At 49.1% G+C, this 17,053-nt stretch overlaps 1 protein-coding gene across 6 annotated transcripts in view; it reads left to right on the top strand.

Moving 5' to 3' along the window:
- Positions 1-17,053, top strand: part of ZBTB20 (zinc finger and BTB domain containing 20) — a 759,091-nt gene that overhangs the window by 188,800 nt on the left and 553,238 nt on the right. For all 6 annotated transcript variants that reach the window (XM_083171555.1, XM_083171553.1, XM_083171550.1 and 3 more), the window contains one exon: positions 3,691-3,742. The gene's annotated coding sequence lies outside the window, so the exon portion shown is untranslated. The remainder of the gene's footprint in view (positions 1-3,690; positions 3,743-17,053) is intronic.

Here is a 17,053-nt window from a genome sequence, read left to right as displayed (position 1 = left end):
GCAAAACGTCTATTCGCAGCTGTGCGGGGAACACGCCGAGCGGGGGGCGGGGCGTATGGACGAGCGGCAGGCAGCGTTAAAACCACACACATCGGTGCGAAACTCGTAGCATGCGGGTGGACAAGAATAACCTCCAACATATATAAATGCAGCACCCCCCCCCCCCCCCCCAGAGATCATATATACAGTATCTGGGCTCCACCACCCCTCCAGAGGGATGCGGTCATCTATTAGAATGAACTTAGGTCTACAGTCATTAGGTCGACCCCACTAGGTCGACTGGCAGGAAGGTCGACCTGACTTAAGGTCGACATGGGCCAAGGTCGACATGACTTAAGGTCGACATGAGGAAGGTCGACTGGTCATAAGGTCGACATGGGGTTTTTCACTGTTTTTTGAGCCGACATGTGCCGACAGGCGGTATTTCATGCCCTACCATCCACTAGGGCGTGGAGGAAGTTATAAAAGCTGTGGCGAGCGAAGCGAGCCACCGTGCCCGAAGCATTGCGAGTGAAGCGAGCGATGCGAGGGTCCGATTCTCATTGCCAACTGTGTCCATGTCGATTGTGTCAACATTCGGATAAAAAAACAGTGAAAAACTCATGTCGACCTTATGACCAGTCGACCTTCCTCATGTCGACCTTTATGCAAATTTGACCTTAAGTCATGTCGACCTTGGCCCATGTCGACCTTAAGTCAGGTCGACCTTGCTGCCAGTCGACCTAGTGGGGTCGACCTAATGACTGTAGACCTAAGTTCATTCTGACAGATGTACCGATTCCTATGTGCATCACCATTAACTTTAGAAGGGGCTCTACATGTCCACCCATTGCTTAATTTTGTTCAGCAGCACAAAGCATAATTTAAAAATGGTTGTATGTTTAATAATAGCATAAACAAATATATATATATATTTTTTTTTGCATCATTAGTGGACATTTTCCTTTTCTGTTCACTCAATTTCCCATCGTTTTTAGAGATGAGCAGATGTGGAGGTTATAAAGTGTGGTGGCTGGAGGCTCTAATGATACAGATTTGGGTTCTGTGTTCTCTTTGCCGAGTCCGCTCTGTATTTGTGAATTTCACATTTCACTGAATTCACTTTTAATAACTAATCCTCTCTTAGTAGTAGAGGACAATCACTGTCCCGCCATCCCTCACCCCTGCCCATTTCACCACTTATTAGTAGCAGTGTTAGTTCCTGCAATGAAACTCCAAATACTTTCAGCTCATAGAGGTTGGCGAATACTCAGGATGGTAATGATAACTAGACCCAATATGGATTCTAGTGTTTCCTCGCGTGTTACCGACCAATCTCCCCTTACTGAATAGGCCCCCAATAACAGATGGTAAGCTTGCATACCATACCCTCTCTGTACTAGTCCTGGCAATATGTATATGAACCTCTATCTTTTGCCTTTAATAGTAGATGCTCATAGTTTGTAAGCTGCAACGGGATTGGCTCACTCTGCCATCCTTCCTGTCTCTAATCAGGTCATTGACTCCGGGTTCCTGCACCAGCAGTTACCTGATACTGAGTTACTCACCCACCAGACATTCAGCCATTGCTGGTGCCAACTGGGCACCAGGGGCATTAGGAACTATTTTGTCACACAGGCAATGAGATATTTGTGTTCTTCATGCATGAATCAGTGTTAAGGGAGGAGAAGTGATCCAGAGGAGGAGCGGCCCATGGCACCCAATCAGCACTGAAGTAGCATCTATAATTTGTATAATATAAAATAATACAGAGCAGCTGATTGGTTGCCATGGGCCACTTCTCCTGCCTTATCACGACTTCATACATCTGCCCCCCAGCGTACCTATTGAGATATTTAATAACAGACCACATCTCAGAAGAACCAACAGAACTCCAGGGTGGGTGGAAGACCCTAGGTGCCCTGGATCATCGTATGCCACCCTGACCTTATGTGCCACCCTGACCTCAGCCTAGTCACATAATATGGCCTTTGTAAAGCCTTGTTTTGCAATTGGACACCGAAACTGCTGACTACTAGTAAACGGCTGTTTGTCTGTTTTTCCCAGGTTATGCCCATAAAGTAAAAAAATATTTTCTGATATGCTGCTAGCAGCGAAGCTTCCAAAATAGTCACCAGCACACAGCCCTCTTCTTATAACCCCTGAGTTATTGCTGAGGCCTTCGGCCAATGCAAACACTGCGGACCTGCGCGCAGCCCGCCGGCTGGTGAAATCATTGGGAGATGTTTATCTCACACTGACGTTTTTCAGATCAAATAAATAAATCAGTGGTATAGATGGCATCAGTTAACTATTAATGCGCCGTCCATTTCTACCTGGGAAGGGAAACCGTTTCGCCAACCATAAGTCCTAGCACAGTGATGGCTAACCTTGACACTCCAGCTGTTGTTGAACTACACATCCCAGCATGCCCTGCTCCTACTGCCAGGTCTCATGATCAATGTAGAAAGCGTGCTATCTGTGGTTGAGGCATTGCCTATTGATCATATGAAGTTCAGTTCTCTTACACAAAATGTAGCTTTACTAACATACGAGTGTTGGAATGGGGCATGGAGTGTCCATCGGGGGAAGCAGTGGGAGGGGCCTATGCTTTGGGGTGTGGCCAGCCTCCAGAAGCGGTATAGCCAGCCACCACATTGGTTTGCCTAGCCATTAGAGAGTGCATGGGCTGGGCTCCTTGATAAACAGGGCAGCCGAGAGGAATGCAGGGCCCTGGTAAAATTTGAAGTGGGTGGCCTAAGTGTGGGGGTGTGGGCACCTCCTGCACTTAGGCCACGCCCCCAAAATGTTTAGAGGAGGGTGAAAGAAAACTCTAAAAACTGTAATCTCAGCAGCAGCACACTCCTACAGCATGTGCTGTGCTGACAGCAGGCTCAGCATGACCTCTCACGCTGTCATTGAGACCCTCATGCTGAGCCTGCTGTCAGCACAGCACATGCTGCAGAAGTGTGTGCTGCTGATGCTACCCGGGAGGGTTGGAGGGGGAAGGGAGGGGTCAGACCAGGGCCCCTACCAAGCCTGGGCCCGGGTAATTAGTACCCACTCCCCCCCCCTCTCGGCTGCCCTGTTGGTAAATATATACTTAGTAAATAATGCTAGTGCATGCATGATAATATACCAGGTTAACAACAGCTATGTATGGTAGAAAATGCACCACAGGCCTGTGCAGTATAAGGTAACACATGTATAGTGTATAATTAGTGCAGAGTCTGGAACCTGAGGTTGGGTGGAGGTTCTGGTCCCCTGTACCCCATTCCAACCTTGCTAACATAGCACAATGAGCAGCTGATCTGCCTGTGTACACTAACTGCGTGTCCTTGTACCTCTGTGCTGACATTGCTCCCTCCACTTAGACACCTGGGTGCTCTCTCGCTTCACATAAACGTTTTAACAGTTCCAAGTAGTAGATTGCAAGACTCCCGGAGATCACACAGATTCCTGCCTTTCAGTCTGTACATGTAAAATCCCTGTGCTCAAGCATCAATGGCAAGTCCCTATTGTGTGTTTACATCACCTGGAAAGCTGTCTGTTCAGTGCTTTGTTTGAACTGTGGCTGCCAGATAAATATATGTTGATATGTATACATAGGACTCTACTTCCACACCCAAATCCATATCTAGTCATTTGAATGTTATGAAAACTCAAAGTACCCCGTGCTCTCTGATTAAATGTAAATATCATCTCTTGTAGCATCAGGAAAGAACGTTAGAGACGGCTGCTCAGACCCTCCGCACAGCCACAGGTAAGTCCCACTCCTCCTTTCTGTGTGGCATATTGTGTATACTGTGTTGGATTCTACCTATATGTACTGTACTTCATCATTCTATTATATAGTAATGATTCTTATTCATCAAATCTTGTCTATTTTTCTTTATCGTATCGTCACTTTACTTCTTTATTGAATAATTCTGCATTATCAAATAGGATTTATACTTCATTATCAGCTCAATAGTTATATTCTTTATCATATACATATAGTACTTCTTTATTGCTAATGTTTTATCATATTGTTTTTGTACTTTTTATTACAAAGTATTTATACTGTATTGAGTATTTATGCTTTATCATATAGTTTTATATATTTCTTTTAAATATTAGTGTTTCATCATTCAGCATTTATACCTTTTTTATCATATAGTATTATAGTATAGTAATTATACTTCATAACGTATTTGTAACTTCTTTATCATATAGTATTTATACTTTACTGGATAGTAATTATACTACTTCACCATTTAATCTTTATACATTATTTCTCTGATGAATATTTATACTTTATAATATAACACTTCTTTATCTGGTAACACCTATATTTCTTTATAATGTAGTAGTTATATACTTCTTCATTGAATATTTATACTGTATCTGATAGAATTTATACTTCTACTTGACGTGCATTATTTATACTTAATTGCCATATATTATTAATACTTCTTTATTGGTTAGTAATTGTAATTATTTTTGGATAGTGTTTATCGGTATTTATCGGATAGTGTTTTACATTGTTGTATTTATGCTTCTTTGTCAGTTATTCCTGTTTCTTTTATCAGAAAGAATTTGTTGATGTTTCTATATCTCTACTGTATTGAATAGTAATTCTACATTTTTATACAATAGTATTTATGAACTGATTGGTCCATGACATAGAATTAACGAGACGAGTAAAGGCCGCTTTGCGTATCATGTTGTAATAAGCAGGTAGTGCACTTCTTGCTGTGCCGCCACGTCAGAAGTGACACAATGGAAATATAAACATATGATAAAGTTGTGTGTGAAAAATAGTAACGTGAGCTGTTACATCCCATTGTCGTCCCCGCTCACCGCAACACAACTTGGCAGGGAGCCAAGGCCATTGTTGTTTTTGGTGAAACAATGTTGCTCTTACAAAACTATTAACCCTCCAGGCTCTTTCGTAACAATCTGCTGTTAGTGCATTGTTCAGCCTCTTAGCTAACGTCTGTAAGGCGCATTAAGTACGGAGTGAGCGGCTTCTTATGTCCAGGTTATTTCTGATGGCATTTGTATGTTCTACCTGTGCAATCATTTGCTAAAAGTGTAATGTATGGAAAGCGCATAGAACGTCTGTAAAATGTGTAATTCATTCTTGTGTTGGTTGGCGCCTGTGAATACTCCGTTATCCAGCAGATTTGTGCGGCAGAGCATTAAGGGCTGCACAGAATTTGATCACTTCTGGTCTTATTTCCAATAAAGCCTCATAATGAGTAGCAATGATTTGTCGTGTCATCATCTGAAGGATATGAATTTAAGCAGGGCAATGAGTTGCCCCCTTACAAGCTATGCAGCGGAGACAAACGTTTATGTGTCGCATTGCCATATCTTCTACAATTGCGCAGAAACTCTCACTATTATCTTCTAACCTTGCCATATACCTTACCTCATAGCTCAGCAACCACCTCCCCCGACACCGTGACTTGTCTCCCCTTTATGTACTACAACTTACCACTCGCACTGTGCGGCAGATCGTTATCCGCAAGCTGCCGCCGGTCTGGCTTCCGGGCCTTATTCAGACCAGATCACTGATCTGCAAAGTTGCTGATGACTGCAAGTAAATATCCGCCCAGACAGAGATAGAAAAGGCCCTGCGCAAATCTGCAAGTGAATTGCAAATGGATTTCTATTCGTTATCCACCTGCAGATCCATACCCAATTCACGAACTATTGAATGATGTTTCCAGCAAGTCTGTTGCTGGCACTAATCTGCGACTGAGACAGCGCTGACGTCACAGACCCTCCCTTAAAACGCTTGTGTGTTTATGCTCCTCCCAGAAAACATCAAGTTTCCACCCCCCAACCACCGGCTTCCTGTCAGTCAACCCCAAGCTACTTTGCGCTTATAAATCCATACGCGTGTTCAGTCTCTATTCAAGCTTGGTACCATCCGTATGCATGCAAAGTAATTAGATAATCGCTCAATCTGCAAATTAGCTAATTAGTGAAAAACTCTGAATCAGGACCTCAGTGATGTATATTGCAATCGGAACAACATAACAGAAATGTCAGAACGGAGTAAAGGTGTGTACACACGGTCGACATGCCGTGCGTTGCGAGTCCGACTCGCATCGCACGGCATGAAGGAGAGAAGAGGAGAGGACAGTACCTGTCACCAGGTGCCGGGCAGGGGCACAGATGGCAGGGTGCTGCGACACCTGGGGCTGCGGCACAGCAACAGCTTCCCCCCGCCGCATACATCAGAGGCCACACCCCCCGCCCCCCTCCTCTATACGGTGGACTTCCGGGTCACTGCGCATCAGCCCTGCAGCCCCAGGAGAAGCCCCTCTGGCCGCCGGAGCTATGTGAGTATAAGGCACAAAGACTACATAGTGCAGATGTGCACTATATAGTCTTGCCTGCCCTCACTATGTCGCTGCCGATTTGCGCTCACTCGGGAGCATCGGGCTCGCAAGCCCTGAAAAGTACACAATCGGCATGCGATATGGCTTCCGATGTGCACTATATTGGCAACATCGGAAGCCATATCTCACTGTGTGTACACACCATAACACTTGAATTACCCGGTCAATGTGCGAGACACTTGACCACCCCATCCCCCCCCCACCCCCCCATCATGGCGCATTAGCCTTTTTATCATATAGAATATATATTGTCAATTGGTAAATAGCCCTTGTTCTATTCGCCCATGAAGTGAGGGCACATAATACAATATGCGGGCATTGTGCTGCCAGCTTGGCCTGGTTACTTGCCTCTGTGGACACGTTGTAGCTATTTCTTGATGTTTTAAGCAATAATTTTCTTTTTCGCTGGAAAAAAAAAAGACTTGAAATAATTTATTTGCACTTGGTGTGCTTGGGATGCATACATTAATATTAATACACTGTAGAAGGAGACAGGTTGTACTTTACTTTGGTTGGAATCTGTAATATAAACATTGCCAGTTACAAGAGGGTGTTACCAGTCAGAGGCAGATCGGTAACTCTTTCAGCGTCGGGGAGCTGAATGGGTGATAGATACTACACAGGCGGCACACACTCACTGTGGATTAAGGATGGCACACTCGACCTTTGCCTTGTGCTGTAGATAGATGTCACTACAAGTGTGTGTGTGAGAAGGGGGGGGGGGGGGTAGAAAGGGGGGGTCTCGGTCTGATGCCAGCACGTTAATCTGTCTCTGGATATGACAATCCGGAGAAATGGTTGTGTTTGGAGATTGGCCTGATTACTTATTAGTATAACCTATAATTGTAAGACGGAAATATCTCGTAACAGATTTTCAAATTAAAATGAGCATGCTCCCTGCGTCCCCCGGGGCATTCAATCACGGGAAAGTGCTGTAAATGGACAAGATTCATTATCTATTCAGGGCATGATTATTATTAGCTGCTTTACATTCACGCAAGGCACAAACCGCACGCGCATCGCGCACCTTGCTAGGGCCTGCTCAGGATACGCCGGGGTTTGCTGATCCGGATTATGTTTAGATGCTGGGAAATGCAGATCGTATTTAATAGACAACCTCAGATCTTCTCGCAAGCTGAAAATGCCATTAATGTAGCATTAGAGAGGGGCGGGAGCCACGGCTTTGTCTTGTCTGAATTGGTGGGTGACGGGAGCTCCATATACAGGACCGGGCAGAGGTGACACCGTGCTGGGTGTAGTGACCTGCCCTCTCCAACACCCACTTACCCAGCATTATTAGGGAGCTGCGTCAGAAAGAGAGCAAATTACTATATTATAGTCACATGAAACTGATACTTTGCTCCATGTAAAATATAAAATGCTCAGCAGGTCTCATGGAGCGATGTCTGATGTCCCCACACATGCTCCTGTGTCTTGCAATCCAGAGAAGAGATCTACATGGGGAATAACACTGGACAGACAGGTGTCTCTCACCTACAGGAGAAACAATACGATATCTTTTCTCAAAACAGCGCTCTTACCACCTCTAAAATGTTCTTTTAGGGGGATCCCCCTAAAAGAACATTTTAGAGGTGGTAAGAGCGCTGTTTTGAGAAAAGATATCATATTGTTTCTCCTGTATTTGTTCTAGAGGGTTTGGCGACCCACTACCCCTGATATCTTCACTTGATAGCTGCTCTTAGCGCAGTCCCAATTGTCATCTATTTAACCATTGTTAGGTGTCTCTCACCTGTCTCACATTACAGTGCAGGCTCTGTATCACAGGAGTGACAGACACAGGACACACATCCGCACCTGTCTCTCACCTGTCTCACGTTACCTCGCAGGCTCTGTATCACAGGAGTGAGAGACACAGGACACACATCCGCACCTGTCTCTAACCTGTCTCACATTACAGTGCAGGCTCTGTATCACAGGAGTGACAGACACAGGACAGACATCCGCACCTGTCTCTCACCTGTCTCACGTTACCTCGCAGGCTCTGTATCACAGGAGTGAGAGACACAGGACACACATCCGCACCTGTCTCTCACCTGTCTCACATTACAGTGCAGGCTCTGTATCACAGGAGTGACAGACACAGGACAGACATCCGCACCTGTCTCTCACCTGTCTCATGTTATCACGCAGGCTCTGTATCACAGGAGTGACAGACACAGGACAGACATCCGCACCTGTCTCTCACCTGTCTCATGTTACCGCGCAGGCTCTGTATCACAGGAGTGACAGACACAGGACACACATCTGCACCTGTCTCTCACCTGTCTCATGTTACCACGCAGGCTCTGTATCACAGGAGTGACAGACACAGGACACACATCCGCACCTGTCTCTCACCTGTCTCATGTTACCACGCAGGCTCTGTATCACAGGAGTGACAGACACAGGACACACATCTGCACCTGCCTCTCACCTGTCTCACATTACAGTGCAGGCTCTGTATCACAGGAGTGACAGACACAGGACAGACATCCGCACCTGTCTCTCACCTGTCTCATGTTACTGCGCAGGCTCTGTATCACAGGAGTGACAGACACAGGACACACATCCGCACCTGTCTCTCACCTGTCTCATGTTACCACGCAGGCTCTGTATCGCAGGAGTGACAGACACAGGACACACATCCGCACCTGTCTCTCACCTGTCTCATGTTACCGGGCATGCTCTGTATCACAGGAGTGACAGACACAGGACACACATCCGCACCTGTCTCTCACCTGTCTCACGTTACCACGCATGCTCTGTATCACAGGAGTGACAGACACAGGACACACATCCGCACCTGTCTCTCACCTGTCTCATGTTACCACGCAGGCTCTGTATCACAGGAGTGACAGACACAGGACATACATCCGCACCTGTCTCTCACCTTTCTCATGTTACCACGCAGGCTCTGTATCACAGGAGTGACAGACACAGGACACACATCCGCACCTGTCTCTCCCCTGTCTCACGTTACCGCACAGGCTCTGTGTCGCAGGAGTGACAGACACAGGACACACATCCGCACCTGTCTCTCACCTGTCTCACATTACAGTTCAGGCTCTGTATCACAGGAGTGACAGACACAGGACACACATCCGCACCTGTCTCTCACCTGTCTCACATTACAGTGCAGGCTCTGTATCACAAGAGTGACAGACACAGGACATACATCCGCACCTGTCTCTCACCTGTCTCATGTTACCACGCAGGCTCTGTATCACAGGACTGACAGACACAGGACACACATCTGCACCTGTCTCATGTTACCACGCAGGCTCTGTATCACAGGAGTGACAGACACAGGACACACATCCGCACCTGTCTCTCACCTGTCTCATGTTACCACGCAGGCTCTGTATCACAGGAGTGATAGACACAGGACACACATCCGCACCTGTCTCTCACCTGTCTCATGTTACCACGCAGGCTCTGTATCACAGGAGTGACAGACACAGGACATACATCCGCACCTGTCTCTCACCTTTCTCATGTTACCGCGCAGGCTCTGTATCACAGGAGTGACAGACACAGGACACACATCCGCACCTGTCTCTCACCTGTCTCATGTTACCACGCAGGCTCTGTTTCACAGGAGTGACAGACACAGGACACACATCCGCACCTGTCTCTCACCTGTCTCATGTTACCACGCAGGCTCTGTATCACAGGAGTGACAGACACAGGACATACATCCGCACCTGTCTCTCACCTTTCTCATGTTACCGCGCAGGCTCTGTATCACAGGAGTGACAGACACAGGACACACATCCGCACCTCTCTCACCTGTCTCACGTTACCGCACAGGCTCTGTATCACAGGAGTGATAGACACAGGACACACATCCGCACCTGTCTCTCACCTGTCTCACATTACAGTGCAGGCTCTGTATCACAGGAGTGACAGATACAGGACAGACATCCGCACCTGTCTCTCACATGTCTCATGTTATCACGCAGGCTCTGTATCACAGGAGTGACAGACACAGGACAGACATCCGCACCTGTCTCTCACCTGTCTCATGTTACCGCGCAGGCTCTGTATCACAGGAGTGACAGACACAGGACACACATCTGCACCTGTCTCTCACCTGTCTCATGTTACCACGCAGGCTCTGTATCACAGGAGTGACAGACACAGGACACACATCCGCACCTGTCTCTCACCTGTCTCACGTTACCACGCAGGCTCTGTATCACAGGAGTGACAGACACAGGACACACATCCGCACCTGTCTCTCACCTGTCTCATGTTACCACGCAGGCTCTGTATCACAGGAGTGACAGACACAGGACATACATCCGCACCTGTCTCTCACCTTTCTCATGTTACCACGCAGGCTCTGTATCACATGAGTGACAGACACAGGACACACATCCGCACCTGTCTCTCCCCTGTCTCACGTTACCGCACAGGCTCTGTGTCGCAGGAGTGACAGACACAGGACACACATCCGCACCTGTCTCTCACCTGTCTCACATTACAGTGCAGGCTCTGTATCACAGGAGTGACAGACACAGGACACACATCCGCACCTGTCTCTCACCTGTCTCATGTTACCACGCAGGCTCTGTATCACAGGAGTGACAGACACAGGACACACATCCGCACCTGTCTCTCACCTGTCTCATGTTACCACGCAGGCTCTGTATCACAGGAGTGACAGACACAGGACATACATCCGCACCTGTCTCTCACCTTTCTCATGTTACCGCGCAGGCTCTGTATCACAGGAGTGACAGACACAGGACACACATCCGCACCTGTCTCTCACCTGTCTCATGTTACCACGCAGGCTCTGTATCACAGGAGTGACAGACACAGGACACACATCCGCATCTGTCTCTCACCTGTCTCATGTTACCACGCAGGCTCTGTATCACAGGAGTGACAGACACAGGACATACATCCGCACCTGTCTCTCACCTTTCTCATGTTACCGCGCAGGCTCTGTATCACAGGAGTGACAGACACAGGACACACATCCGCACCTCTCTCACCTGTCTCACGTTACCGCACAGGCTCTGTATCACAGGAGTGATAGACACAGGACACACATCCGCACCTGTCTCTCACCTGTCTCACATTACAGTGCAGGCTCTGTATCACAGGAGTGACAGATACAGGACAGACATCCGCACCTGCCTCTCACCTGTCTCATGTTACTGCGCAGGCTCTGTATCACAGGAGTGACAGACACAGGACACACATCCGCACCTGTCTCTCACCTGTCTCATGTTACCGCACAGGCTCTGTATCACAGGAGTGACAGACACAGGACACACATCCGCACCTGTCTCTCACCTGTCTCATGCTACCGGGCATGCTCTGTATCACAGGAGTGACAGACACAGGACACACATCCGCACCTGTCTCTCACCTGTCTCACGTTACCACGCAGGCTCTGTATCACAGGAGTGACAGACACAGGACACACATCCGCACCTGTCTCTCACCTGTCTCTCACCTGTCTCATGTTACCACGCAGGCTCTGTATCACAGGAGTGACAGACACAGGACACACATCCGCACCTGTCTCTCACCTGTCTCATGTTACCACGCAGGCTCTGTATCACAGGAGTGACAGACACAGGACATACATCCGCACCTGTCTCTCACCTGTCTCACATTACAGTGCAGGCTCTGTATCACAGGAGTGACAGACACAGGACACACATCCGCACCTCTCTCACCTGTCTCACGTTACCGCACAGGCTCTGTATCACAGGAGTGATAGACACAGGACACACATCCGCACCTGTCTCTCACCTGTCTCACATTACAGTGCAGGCTCTGTATCACAGGAGTGACAGATACAGGACAGACATCCGCACCTGCCTCTCACCTGTCTCATGTTACTGCGCAGGCTCTGTATCACAGGAGTCACAGACACAGGACACACATCCGCATCTGTCTCTCACCTGTCTCATGTTACCACGCAGGCTCTGTATCACAGGAGTGACAGACACAGGACATACATCCGCACCTGTCTCTCACCTTTCTCATGTTACCGCGCAGGCTCTGTATCACAGGAGTGACAGACACAGGACACACATCCGCACCTCTCTCACCTGTCTCACGTTACCGCACAGGCTCTGTATCACAGGAGTGATAGACACAGGACACACATCCGCACCTGTCTCTCACCTGTCTCACATTACAGTGCAGGCTCTGTATTACAGGAGTGACAGATACAGGACAGACATCCGCACCTGCCTCTCACCTGTCTCATGTTACTGCGCAGGCTCTGTATCACAGGAGTGACAGACACAGGACACACATCCGCACCTGTCTCTCACCTGTCTCATGTTACCGCACAGGCTCTGTATCACAGGAGTGACAGACACAGGACACACATCCGCACCTGTCTCTCACCTGTCTCATGCTACCGGGCATGCTCTGTATCACAGGAGTGACAGACACAGGACACACATCCGCACCTGTCTCTCACCTGTCTCACGTTACCACGCAGGCTCTGTATCACAGGAGTGACAGACACAGGACACACATCCGCACCTGTCTCTCACCTGTCTCTCACCTGTCTCATGTTACCACGCAGGCTCTGTATCACAGGAGTGACAGACACAGGACATACATCCGCACCTGTCTCTCACCTGTCTCACATTACAGTGCAGGCTCTGTATCACAGGAGTGACAGACACAGGACACACATCCGCACCTGTCTCTCCCCTGTCTCACGTTACCGCACAGGCTCTGTGTCGCAGGAGTGACAGACACAGGACACACATCCGCACCTGTCTCTCACCTGTCTCACATTACAGTGCAGGCTCTGTATCACAGGAGTGACAGACACAGGACACACATCCGCACCTGTCTCTCACCTGTCTCACATTACAGTGCAGGCTCTGTATCACAGGAGTGACAGACACATGACATACATCCGAACCTGTCTCTCACCTGTCTCACGTTACCACGCAGGCTCTGTATCACAGGGAGTGACAGACACAGGACATACATCCGCACCTGTCTCTCACCTGTCTCACATTACAGTGCAGGCTCTGTATCACAGGAGTGACAGACACAGGACACACATCCGCACCTGTCTCTCACGTGTCTCACATTACAGTGCAGGCTCTGTATCACAGGAGTGACAGACACAGGACACACATCCGCACCTGTCTCTCACCTGTCTCACGTTACTGGGCATGCTCTGTATCACAGGATTGACAGACACAGGACACACATCCGCACCTGTCTCTCACCTGTCTCATGTTAGTGTGCAACATCTGTATCACAGGAGTGACAGACACATGACACACATCCGCACCTGTCTCTCACCTGTCTCACGTTACCGTGCAGGCTCTGTATCACAGGAGTGACAGACACAGGACATACATCCGCACCTGTCTCTCACCTGTCTCATGTTACAGGGCAGACTCTGTATCACATGAGTGACAGACACAGGACATACATCCGCACCTGTCTCTCACCTGTCTCATGTTACCGGGCAGACTCTGTATCACATGAGTGACAGACACAGGACATACATCTGGACCTGTCTCGTGTTACCGGGCAGACTCTGTATCACATGAGTGACAGACACAGGACATACATCCGCACCTGTCTCTCACCTGTCTCATGTTACTGGGCAGACTCTGTATCACAGGAGTGACAGACAAAGGACAAACATTCGCACCTGCTCTCACCTGTCTCATGTTACCGGGCAGACTCTGTATCACAGGAGTGACAGACATTGACACACATCCGCACCTGTCTCTCACCTGTCTCACATTACCGCGCAGGCTCTGTATCACAGGAGTGACAGACAAAGGACACACATCCGCACCTGTCTCTCACCTGTCTCACGTTACCGCGCAGGCTCTGTATCACAGGAGTGACAGACACAGGACATATATCCGCACCTGTCTCTCACCTGTCTCATGTTACCGGGCAGACTCTGTATCACATGAGGGACAGACACAGGACATACATCCGCACCTGTCTCTCACCTGTCTCATGTTACCGGGCAGACTCTGTATCACATGAGTGACAGACACAGGACATACATCCGCACCTGTCTCTCACCTGTCTCATGTTACCGGGCAGACTCTGTATCACAGGACTGACAGACAAAGGATAAACATCCGCACCTGTCTCTCACCTGTCTCATGTTACCGCGCAGGCTCTGTATCACAGGAGTGACAGACACAGGACACACATCTGCACCTGTCTCTCACCTGTCTCATGTTACCGCGCAGGCTCTGTATCACAGGAGTGACAGACACAGGACACACATACGCACCTGTCTCTCACCTGTCTCATGTTACCGCGCAGGCTCTGTATCACAGGAGTGACAGACACAGGACACACATCCGCACCTGTCTCTCACCTGTCTCACGTTACCGCGCATGCTCTGTATTACAGGAGTGACAGACACAGGACACACATCCGCACCTGTCTCTCACCTGTCTCACGTTACCGCGCAGGCTCTGTATCACAGGAGTGACAGACACAGGACACACATCTGCACCTGTCTCTCACCTGTCTCACGTTACCGTGCAGGCTCTGTATCACAGGAGTGACAGACACAGGACATACATCCGCACCTGTCTCTCACCTGTCTCATGTTACAGGGCAGACTCTGTATCACATGAGTGACAGACACAGGACATACATCCGCACCTGTCTCTCACCTGTCTCATGTTACCGGGCAGACTCTGTATCACATGAGTGACAGACACAGGACATACATCTGGACCTGTCTCGTGTTACCGGGCAGACTCTGTATCACATGAGTGACAGACACAGGACATACATACCTGTCTCTCACCTGTCTCATGTTACTGGGCAGACTCTGTATCACAGGAGTGACAGACAAAGGACAAACATTCGCACCTGCTCTCACCTGTCTCATGTTACCGGGCAGACTCTGTATCACAGGAGTGACAGACATTGACACACATCCGCACCTGTCTCTCACCTGTCTCACATTACCGCGCAGGCTCTGTATCACAGGAGTGACAGACAAAGGACACACATCCGCACCTGTCTCTCACCTGTCTCACGTTACCGCGCAGGCTCTGTATCACAGGAGTGACAGACACAGGACATACATCCGCACCTGTCTCTCACCTGTCTCATGTTACCGGGCAGACTCTGTATCACATGAGGGACAGACACAGGACATACATCCGCACCTGTCTCTCACCTGTCTCATGTTACCGGGCAGACTCTGTATCACATGAGTGACAGACACAGGACATACATCCGCACCTGTCTCTCACCTGTCTCATGTTACCGGGCAGACTCTGTATCACAGGACTGACAGACAAAGGATAAACATCCGCACCTGTCTCTCACCTGTCTCATGTTACCGCGCAGGCTCTGTATCACAGGAGTGACAGACACAGGACACACATCTGCACCTGTCTCTCACCTGTCTCATGTTACCGCGCAGGCTCTGTATCACAGGAGTGACAGACACAGGACACACATACGCACCTGTCTCTCACCTGTCTCATGTTACCGCGCAGGCTCTGTATCACAGGAGTGACAGACACAGGACACACATCCGCACCTGTCTCTCACCTGTCTCACATTACCGCGCATGCTCTGTATTACAGGAGTGACAGACACAGGACACACATCCGCACCTGTCTCTCACCTGTCTCACGTTACCGCGCAGGCTCTGTATCACAGGAGTGACAGACACAGGACACACATCTGCACCTGTCTCTCACCTGTCTCACGTTACCACGCAGGCTCTGTACCACAGGAGTGACAGACACAGGACATACATCCGCACCTGTCTCTCACCTGTCTCACATTACAGTGCAGGCTCTATATACCAGGACTGACAGACACAGGACAGACATCCGCACCTGTCTCTAACCTGTCTCACGTTACCACGCAGGCTCTGTATCACAGGAGTGACAGACAAAGGACATACATCTGCACCTGTCTCTCACCTGTCTCACATTACAGTGCAGGCTCTGTATCACAGGAGTGACAGACACAGGACACACATCCACACCTGTCTCTTACCTGTCTCATGTTACCACGCAGGCTCTGTATCACAGGACTGACAGACACAGGACACACATCCGCACCTGTCTCTCACCTGCCTCACGTTACCACGCAGGCTCTGTATCACAGGGAGTGACAGACACAGGACACAAATCCGCACATGTCTCTCACCTGTCTCACATTACCGCGCATGCTCTGTATCACAGGACTGACAGACACAGGACACACATCCGCACCTGTCTATCACCTTTCTCATGTTACCGGGCAGACTCTGTATCACATGAGTGACAGACACAGGACACACATCCGCACCTGTCTCTCACCTGTCTCACATTACAGTGCAGGCTCTGTATCACAGGAGTGACAGACACAGGACACACATCCGCACCTGTATCTCACCTGTCTCACGTTACCGCGCAGGCTCTGTATCACAGGAGTGACAGACACAGGACACCCATCCGCACCTGTCTCTCACCTGTCTCACGTTACCACGCAGGCTCTGTATCACAGGAGTGACAGACACAAGACATACATCCGCACCTGTCTCTCACCTGTCTCACGTTACCACGCAGGCTCTGTATCACAGGAGTGTCAGACACAGGACACACATCCGCACCTGTATCTCACCTGTCTCACGTTACCGCACAGGCTCTGTGTCACAGGAGTGACAGACACAGGACACACATCCG

Source organism: Crinia signifera, chromosome 2, assembly GCF_055691185.1.
Source record: "Crinia signifera chromosome 2, ASM5569118v1, whole genome shotgun sequence".
Classification (NCBI taxonomy): Eukaryota; Metazoa; Chordata; class Amphibia; order Anura; family Myobatrachidae; genus Crinia; species Crinia signifera.
Note: the sequence above shows the minus strand (reverse complement) of the source record. Positions and strands in the feature narration are given on the sequence as shown.